The 10,159-nt window shown below is 54.0% G+C and overlaps 1 protein-coding gene across 2 annotated transcripts in view; it reads left to right on the plus strand.

Moving 5' to 3' along the window:
- The first annotated feature begins 10,007 nt into the window (after positions 1 to 10,007).
- IRF5 (interferon regulatory factor 5) overlaps positions 10,008 to 10,159 on the plus strand; it is a 10,303-nt gene continuing 10,151 nt past the window's right edge. The window contains exon 1 of one of the 2 annotated variants that reach the window (XM_007469694.1): positions 10,008 to 10,070. The gene's annotated coding sequence lies outside the window, so the exon portion shown is untranslated. The remainder of the gene's footprint in view (positions 10,071 to 10,159) is intronic. The other variant, XM_007469696.1, reaches the window with a different exon arrangement.

Below are 10,159 nucleotides of genomic sequence, written 5' to 3' on the forward strand. Positions count from 1 at the left end.
CCCCTGCATCGGCAGGCGGACTCTCAACCACTGCGCCGCCAGGGAAGCCCCGAGGCTGCCGCTTTGATGGAGCTTTGTGGGGCTGCACAGTCCTCAGGGTCACCTCAGATTTTATGAGTCAGGACAGATGTCCAGATCCAGGAAAACGCGTGTTCTAAGGTCTGGGCGTGGCTTATTGGTGGCCCTGTGGTCAGGCTCCCCTGGTAATTGGCCCTGCTGCTTCACCTTGCACCTGGAATACCTCTCGGTGTAGACCTCGGAGCTGGTCCACAATTCCCCTCAGCCCCCCGGGACCAAGTTGTCGGGGCAGGTCTCAGTGGGAATGTTGGCTACCCTCCTTTTCCCCATCAGCTACCACCTGCCTTACCTCCCAGGGTACTCTGTGAGCACGCACAGGTCCGAGGCCAGGCTCTGCTCCTCCCACCAAGAGGCCCGCTCTGGGGATCCTGGCTGCTGCTCTGCAGACGTGCACACTGTAGGAATCAGGGTGACAGGTCTCTTGGTTTCCACCCTGCTGTGCCTCCCCTCCCCTGCAGCACCAACGCCTGACTGAGCCCTGTGAACTCAGCCTATGTCCCTGAGTGGCCCAGCTGGAGAAGGCAGGGCCTGGGGAGCAGGGTGGGGCAGGACAGGAGGCAGCCCCGGAGTAGGTTTCCAGTGTGAGGGAGGAGGAGCAAAGCCTTTCATCCTACAGGACCTGCAGGCTCCCCAGTACCTGATGGCCCACCTTGCCCTGTCCTGCCCAGCCCATGGCCTCTGCTTCTCTTGCTCAGGGTCCTGTGTAGGGCCCCAAAGTGGGTACTCTGGAAATAGTCCTTAAAGGCCTGCAAGGGTAGGGATCCTGGGAAAAATGATCCATCTTCTTCTTAGTGCCAATAGGAACAGGCCCATTCCCATTCCTTCTGTCACTCATCCATTTTCAAATTTATCACTCATTCATTCATTCATCTAGGAACTCCCACCCTGGAATAGCTGGGATGCCTGGCTGTCCCTGGGTAGAAGCCTGAGGTAACCATGGGCCCAGGGTATGCTCCCAACTTCCCCAGGAGAGTCCTCCCTTCCCAGTGGCTCTGGTTTCTCTCCTCTTGCCCCCTGTCCCCACCACCCTCTGCTTTTTTCTGCCCTACTTCATGCCTCAAAGCGGCTGACCTGGACCTGCACGACGCAGGCTCCCTTGACCTCTGGATTCTGGGTGGATTTGGCTAAGGGGAGGCACTGGCAAGAAATAGGAGGGTGGGAGAATGGAAGACATAGAGCCCCCAATCTTGCACAGCCGCAGGTCCTGGAGGACAGCCACTCTGTGGGTGGTGACAGTTCCCTGCTGATGCTAGGCCTTGGGTGCCTGGAAGTTTCACAGTGGCTTTCGTAATCCTGTTCACATCTCTGCAAATGTTCTAAACTTGCCTCCGTTTAGCTCCACCTGTGTCCTGCCACAACCTTGCCTCACACGCCTCTTACCTAGAGCCACCCACACTGAGGGTAGCTCCTTTTTCTGTGTCCCTGGGGCAGTCAGGGAGCCCGATAGAAGTCATCAAACCCCAGAGACAATACTCAGCCTCCTGCGAGTGGGAGGAGGTCAGCAGAGGTATAGCAGGGCAACCAGGGGAAGAGCCCAGAAGATCCAGGCTGGAGGGAGGGAGAAACGGAGAGGGTAGGGGCCAGGTGCCACCCCTGTCTCTCTGTGATGAACCTGTTCTTTTGCTTTTCTTTTTTAAATTATTTAGAATTTTTATTTAAAACTTATTTAGAGTTCTTTAAGGCATATTTACATTTTATCGGTCTTTTGCTTGCATTAAAAGGAAACTACAAGCTAAATAAATTTGTTAAGTCATTCCTAAAATGTCTTGACATTTAGAATTTGGATCTGCTGAATGGCTTTTTAAATTTTTATTTATTTATTTTTTTAAACATCTTTATTGGAGTATAATTGCTTTACAATGGTGTGTTAGTTTCTGCTGTATAACAAAGAGAATCAGCTATACGTATACATATATCCCCATATCTCCTCCCTCTTGAGCCTCCCTCCCACACTCCCTGTCCCACCCCTCTAGGTGGTCACAAAGCACTGAACTGATCTCCCTGTGCTATGCGGCTGCTCCCACTAGCTATCTATTTTACATTTGGGAATGTATACATGTCCACGTGACTATCTCACTTTGTCCCAGCTTACCCTTCCCCCACCCCGTGTCCTCAGGTCCAATTCTCTACGTCTGCGTCTTTATTCCTCTCCTGCCCGTAGGTTCTTCAGAACCTTTTTTTTTTTTTTAGATTCCATACATATGTGTTAGCATACGGTATTTGTTTTTCTCTTTCTGACTTACTTCACTCTGTATGACAGTCTCTACTCTAGGGCCATCCACCTCCCTACAAATAACTCAATTTTGTTTCTTTTTATGGCTGAGTAATATTCCATTGTATATATGTGCCACATCGTCTTTATCCATTCATCTGTCGATGGACACTTAGGTTGCTTCCATGTCCTGGCTATTGTAAATAGAGCTACAGTGAACATTGTGGTACATGACTCTTTTTTTTTTTTTTTCCTTGCGTTATGCGGGCCTCTCACTGTTGTGGCCTCTCCCATTTGCGGAGCACAGGCTCCGGACGCGCAGGCTCAGTGGCCATGGCTCACGGGCCCAGCCGCTCCGCGGCATGTGGGATCTTCCCGAAACGGGGCACGACCCCGCGTCTCCTGCATCGGCAGGCGGACTCTCAAGCACTGCGCCACCAGGGAAGCCCCATGACTCTTTTTGAATTATGGTTTTCTCAGGGTCTATGCCCAGTAGTGGGATTGCTGGGTCATATGGTAGTTCTATTTTTAGTTTTTTAAGGAAGCTCCATACTGTTCTCCACAGTGGCTGTATCAATTTGCATTCCCACCAACAATGCAAGAGGGTTCTCTTTTCTCCACACCCTCTCCAGCATTTATTGTTTAAAATGTTTATTTATTTTTAATTCACATACAATGAAATTCACTCTTTTTAGTGTACAGCTGTGAGTTTTGGCAAATGCAGAGAGTTGTGTGACTATCATCACAATCAAATCAAGATGCAGAACACTTGCCATCACTTCATGCTGCCGCTTTGTGGTCAGCCCCTCCCCGCAGTCCCGCATCCACCCACCCAGCTCTGTTCTCTGACCCTATGCTTTCTCCTGGGCCTGTTCCTGAGGGGGGAGACAACTGGGGAGCGGGCAGCCTCTCTCAGGGTGCACGATCATTCCCTGGCTCGTACACGGGCCACATTTTCTATACAGACAACATCCTGGGGCCTGAGCATGAGGAATAAGGCCCCTAGCAGCCAGCTCCCTCTCCTCTCCCAGTGGAGAGCATGTCAGGTGGGAAACTGGAGGCGGGGGGATAGCCCCAGGGAGCTCTGGGCTGGAGAGTGTGGGATCTGCATGCTTCCCTGGCTCTACCTGCCCCAGGGACTCAGTGAGGACAGCTGGCCATAGTGAGGCTGCGACCCAGAACCACCAGAACACAGGATGTGCTCTGGGGAGTGGCTACTGCTGTGTTTAAATTAACATCACTTCTACTGTGTGCCAGGCACTGGGCTAGATCTCACCGCCCCCCCACTGCTGAGCAGCAGTTCTTCGCTGCTGACAGTACAGTATTAACCTCTTGTGTAAACAAGGATACTGAGACTCAGAGAGGCCAAATGCCTTACCCAAGGTCACACAGCTGGGACCTGAACCCAGGTCTGTCTGACTCTAAAGTGATCAAATACCACTCGTGGTCAGGTTCAAATCCCCGTGCCTCATTTTACTAATTGCTGTGTGCCTTTGGGTAAATTGCCCTACCTTTCTGAACTTCAGTGTCTTCACCCATAAAATGAAGATAATACATATCCCTACCTTGTACAGTTGATGGGAGAATCAAATGTGACTCTGGTGTTTGGTGGAGAGTAGGTTACATGATAAATTCTGTCATGGGTTGAATTGTGTCGCCCCCCAGATTCATGTTTTACAGTACTAACCCCAGTACCTCTGAATGTGACCTTATTTAGAAATAGGGTCTTTGCAGATGTAATTAGTTAAGATGAGGTCATTAGGGTGGGCCCTAATCCAGTATGACTGACGTCCTTATGAAATAAGGGAATTTGGACACAGTGACATACACACAAGGAGAGCAACGTGTGAAGATGAAGACAGAGATCAGGGTGATGCTTCTGCAAGCCAAGGAGCACCAGAGATAACGCTAAGAATACAAAGAAGTAAGATGAGTAACTCGCTCAAGTTTGCAAGGTTAGGAAGTAACTCAACTCGCTTCTTTGTAAACGGGGATATGTACGAATGATGCCCACGTCACGGTGGCTGGTTGTGACAGTTAAATGCAATAATGTATGAAGAGTGCTCAGTGGTATCCTGCACGTCTTAGGGGCTCATCAATATTACCTGGTTGCATTTGCTCCTCCAGCCAGCCCAGCATGTGGCCTGCCCTCTCCAGAACACCACGCCCCCTTCCAACAGGGCCTTCACCAGCCTGGCGGTGCTTCTCCTGGCTCTTCTCCATAGCTTGGGATGGGCTGTCCCTCTGCAAGAGGCCCGTGGCCTACTCTCTTTCCTGACCCCCGTGGTCCCCGAACTGCAGGAGGACGCAGGATTGAGCACACTTGCCCTCTAGACGGCTGAGTTCCAGGTGGACCCAGGAGCCCTGGGCTCACCACCCTCTTGCCCAGTGCTCTCAGGCGCTCCCGTGACCTGCTACTGCAAAGCGCAGCTTTTGAAGTGAGTCTGGGGGTGACGAGGAAGCCCCCATAAGTTCTTTCCTACCTGAGCAGGTGTCCCTTTCTTCTTCCCATCTCACCCCAACCTCCACCCCCGGTGATGGCCCCTGGACAAGCTGTCAGGTCACGTCAGCCTCCTGCAGCTTTGGAAGTGCTGCTCCAGGAGAAATGGAGCAGAATAGGCTGAAAGAAATCGGGGAGACTGGTCCTCAGACGGGCACAGATCGGTGGAGACTCCTGGGTCCTGCATGCCCACCAGCACCCTTATGGCCCCAGTCGGCCTGGCACAGGGGGCCTGGGTGGGCATCAGAGCTCCAGCTGGCTCCGGACTTGAAAAGCTGTGAAACACTGAGATCCCAGGACACTGGCCTGGTCAGAACTCCCTCTAGACTCCCCTCTAGCAAGTCTTGACACCTTCCTTCTCTAGGAGGACCCGAGAGAGCAGTGTGGTCCTGCTCTAGGAGCCCCCTGGGGTCCTTCAGCCCTCAGGGCTCTCTGCTTTCTTGACTTTCTGCCCCCAGCATCAGATGCCATAGAAGCAGCAGAGAAGCCTGGGGGAGCCCCATCTGGGGCCCCCAAGTCTGACTCTTACAGGGTGGTAGCCCTGGCCCAGGGGTACCTGGCTGGCAAGAACCAAACACCTGTTCCCACAGCTCTGTTGGCTCCTGGCCCCCAAGAGCTCCTTCTCCTGCCTCTACCACATACATGACGTCCTCAGGCCACAACGCCCAGCCAGCCCACCCCTTAGGAGGCCAGAGAGGGGCAGCTGGGACATCCCCCTCCCATGGTGAAGTGTTGAGAGGCCACGTGGGATGAATATCATGCCCCCTGCCCCCTCCCATAACCTCACACCTCACTCCAGGCCAGAGAGTGCCTCCTCTGGACTCCCAGAGCCATCCCCAGAGTCCCCTCCCATCCAGGGTGGTTCTGTCATCTTTCCACCATCCTGAGATCCAGATGTGAGCTGAGAAGAGGCCCCCACCCATGCCCTTGGGCTGACCCTGCCATCCTGGACACAACTGAGTCCCTCCTCCTTTCCCACCTTAGAGGCACAACAGTCCTGCCCCAGGGGGGATCCTGAGCCCTGGTTCTAAGTTGCAGGGGCTTGAGATGAATCTGGCTGATAAGCCACGGGGCCCCCTGCATCCCACATCAATGACGGGTGGTCCTTGTGCATCTGGATGGGATCCCTCTCCCCGGTGGGGGCACCTATGGACTTTGGGCTTCAACCAAGTCCGTTTGGGACAAGAGAGGACACTGAAGTCCACAGCTGGTTCTTACAGGACTGGGGTGGCCTCTGTCCCCACAAAGCAGGGGCTCAGCCATTCGCATTGCAGGAGCCCTGGAAGACTGTGGTTTCCAGGTTGGACTTCCTCCTCTTCCTTTTCCTCCTTGTCCAAGTGCTGCATGCTCTCAAGTGAGTCCTCCAGACAGGCAGGAAGGATGGAGGCTCCGGCCCCAGCCCCTTCCTTGATAAAGCCCAGTACTGGAGAGGGAAGTGGTTTGAGCAAAACACTGAGCTAAGTAGATTTTAGGAGTGTCTGAATCAGACCAGGCGTAGTTGCGGGGGCAGAGTGGGGAGATGACGACCTGGGCAAGAGGCATTCTGGTGTTGTGGTGGAAGATACAAGTGGGGGAAGAATCAGCAGAAGGACCAATGACGACTGCACTGAGAGGCAGGGCAGGGGCGAGGCAGCGCCCTTAGCACAGGATGCTAAGGCACCGAGCTGAGCTAGGAGGGAAATCCCAGGGCATTTATTTACTGTGGATGGTGAGAAACCCAGGCAATAGTGAAACCTCAGGATCTGAGAGTTTAAGTAAAGAAGACATGCAGAGACTGGAGTTTCTGAGGCATGCCTGAGGGTCTCAGGGACGGCTGGAGCTCTGGGTCCAAGGCCCAGAGCAGAATCCGTGGGAAAGCGGGTGGGAGCCAGATTGCAGAGGGTTAGGGAGAGGAGAGGGGCTGTGACCACGAAGGAAAAGGGAAGCAGCATTTATTCTCAGCAGGGTTAAGGGAGCACAGAGCCAGGACCTGGCATGGACGAGGGTGGCTGTGTAGCTTCCTGGGACACAGGCCATTTGAAGAGATAGAGTGCAGATTTGGAAGGGGGTGGGGTGGGATATGAGGTCTAGAGGCATCTGCGTGACAGTGCTGGCCAAGCGGGGGACTTCCAGCTCACAACTCAGAATGCTCTGAGGAGGCAGCATTTAGTAAGAAAGGGGAAGGAAGCCCCAGCTGTGGCGTCCCGGGCATAGGTAGCAGTGAAGCTGCCACTTTCGCGTGTCAGACGTGGTATTATGTGCTTTACAGGCAGGAGCCAGAATGGCCGTGTAAAACCCTAAGTCAGATCATGTGGCGCCTCTGCTCTGACTGTGCAACACAACCCACGAAGTGCCCTGCCCCCCCAAATTTGTTACTGAAGCATTTATTGTCTAGCTCACTTCATAGAATGGGAGCTCCAGGAAGGCAGGGTGTTTAGACAAAGTAGACTTTGGTTCGCCGCTTTCTCCTGGTACATAGGAGGTGCTCACTGAGCATTTGTTAAATTTAGGCCTCACAGTCCAACTGTGACCGTGATGTTATCATTCTCACCTTACAGGCAGGAAATGGGGCTTCCAAGAGAGTCCGAGCTTTGCTCAAAGTCACACAATTCCCAAGTGGTAGAGCCAGGGTGTGACTCAGCCCTGTTGGAGTCCAGAGCCCAGTGTCTCGCCAGCAAGTTCCTAGAAACGGGAGGACATCTGAGGACCAGGCCAGCCTGGGGAAGCCCGACAGCCCAGACTGAGGGGATGGGTCTCCTGGATGGGAGGTACTGGGGGCAAAGCCAGCTGTCATCTGCCCAGGCCTGTGTTGAGGGGGGCAGGTCCATAGTTGGGAGGGGGTCTTGTCCAGCTGCTGGATCTCCACCTTCTCTCTCCACCACTCACCCTGAGCTTCTTTCAGTTCCCTTTGGTGATGTGGCTCCCCCATCCCCATACACAGATACACACGCATGGTGGCTTCCACAGGAATCAGGCCTCTCACCACACCCTCAGTCTGATGCCCCGGCCAGGGGAAGTCGGGGCAGGGGCTGTCTCACCACTGGGAATAAGAGGCCTGAATACACGTCTCTGCTGAGGCTCCTGGGGCTGTGGAGGCCGAGTCTCCTCGTTCCCCGTGTACGCCGGTCCCACTGCGGGGAACTGGGAGTGATCACATGGGGGTCACCAGCGTAGTCTCACTTCCCCTTCAGCATAAGACAGCATCCAGAAGCACGGGGACCCTTCAATTTTGGAAAAGCCTGAGTGATGCTCTCTGTCCTCACCCCTTCCTCCTTATGCCATGTCTATGGCCCAGAGTGGGTCCTGGTTCAGGTTCCCCTGGTCTGGGGAAGGCAGGACCCAAGCCGAGTGGAGCCCCTGCATAGACCCTATCCTTAGAGCATCACGCCAATGTTGCGATCTCGATAACGTCACCTCCCTTTTACCACAGGGAATGAGAGTCACAGGACCTGCCTAAGGTCGCTGAGCTTGAATGCAGCAGAGTTGGATGCAAGCTCAAGGGCAGTGCCCCTTCTACACACAGCCCCCGAAGGGTTCTTGACAAAGTTCAGAGATCCTAAGGGTGGGAGGCCTCACCTGAGGACACGGGATTGTGGGGAGGCAGAGTGCAGAATCCTAGTCTCACGCTCCCTTAAGCTGCGTGTGGTGCACCTAACAATAAAAGAAGGCTCCTCTTGACTATTGCTCCAGATATATTTTCTAGTCCAACATAGAATACTTTCTATTAAGCACAACTGACCTCCAATGAAAAAGGTTCGTATTTTGGGGGCAACCATTTTCAAGTAAATAGCAGTTTCACATTTAAAGAAAGAAATACAAAACAATCTCCCTATCCTCATTTTCTGCATTGACACTTTAAATTTTAAAAATATAAAATAGTGAAAGATTCAGCAGATACAAATAATAAAATACATATAATTATATTCCCTTTTATATTAGGGCTATGCAAGAGTGGGGGAGAGGGAGAGAGATGCAGGAGAGAAGAAAAACAGACAACATGTAAAGAGTCATGATTACAGATCAGGGGTAAAGACCAACCTAGGTATTTCTGCAGAGATGGAGAGGGGAGGGGAAGGTCAAAGTTTTGATTCATCAACTAACTAATACGGCTGTATTTGTTAAAAAATACAGGCTCTAAACTTTAAAGTGCAAATAGTGTTTTTTAGAACTTATGTATTTTAGTTTCTGCCTAAAATTTAATCAACTGACGTAAATTTCCTTCGTTTAAAATATTTTAATTAAAAATTACTATAGAAAATAGAAGACGAAGAGACAGGAGTGGTCCCTGAGTAAGCTGATTCCAGTGGGAATCACACATTAAAATCCTAAGTGAAAACCAGCGAGGACGAGCCTCAGAGGCTGGGAACCCGACCTAGGAAGGGAAGTCAAGGTAAGCTTTCCAAAGGAGGTGATGCTGAGAAAACATTTGAAGAGGAGCAGGTGTTCCCAAACGAAGAATGCTCCTGAAGAGGGAACAGGTTGTGTGAAGGTTGAGGCCAGCGAGGAGGCCCACGCGTGGAACCGAAAAGCGTTCAGAACGGCAGACTGGTAGTCAGGATAGCGGTGAGTGAAGAGGTGGGACAAGCGACCAAGGAGCTGACCCTGAGAGGCCCGGAAGGTGATCAGGGAGGGGACCTGGGGCAGGCAGGTGAGAAGGCTGAGAATTAGAAAGGAGGATCCCTGTCTGCAGGCACGTCGTGGAGGGGTTGTCTGAGTCTGGGTGCCAGCGACCCTCGGCTGGGTGCCAGTGACCCTCGGTAGAATTCGCAGGCTGGCGGGCGAGGGCCGGGGGCTGTCTTATCAGTCCGCCCCACCGCGCTGGTACGTGGCTCGGTTGATCGCCAATGTCCGCACCGATCTTGAGCTCCCGGAGGGACAGGCTGGGAAGCTCCCGGGCCCAGCCGAGCACCGCGGCAGAGTGGGGTGGGGGGCTAGGGGTGTCGAACGACTACTTCGCGCTTCCCGACTGCTGAAGGAGCCCAGTACTCAGTCAAGGCTACCTCGCCGCCTGGCGTCTCCCCCAGGCCCTGGGCTGCAGGGGGACCAGCCTGGCCCGAGGCTCAGCCCGGCCCCTCGGTCGCTGGGTCTGCGCGGGGACCCCACGGTGGCTTCGCGGGGCAGGGCGGGGCGCTGCCCGCGCACCCGGGCTCGGCGGCCTCTGCCCAGGGGCGGGGGCGGTGATGCGGAAGTGCCGGGAGGGCGGGCGGGTGGACAGACAAGCGCGGCTCCGGGAGGGCTCAGCTCGGCCCCACCGCCTGGCCCGTGCTCCCGGGCGCAGCCAAGCGGGCGCACCGCAGACAGGTAGGTCCCGGCTGCCGCGCGCTCCTCTCCGCGCCCGCGGAGCACCCGCTGGCGGCGGGCTGGGGACTGGAGCGGGGCGGGCGCGCGGG

This window comes from Lipotes vexillifer, unplaced genomic scaffold, assembly GCF_000442215.2.
Source record: "Lipotes vexillifer unplaced genomic scaffold, Lipotes_vexillifer_v1.1 scaffold1329, whole genome shotgun sequence".
Lineage (NCBI taxonomy): Eukaryota > Metazoa > Chordata > Mammalia > Artiodactyla > Lipotidae > Lipotes > Lipotes vexillifer.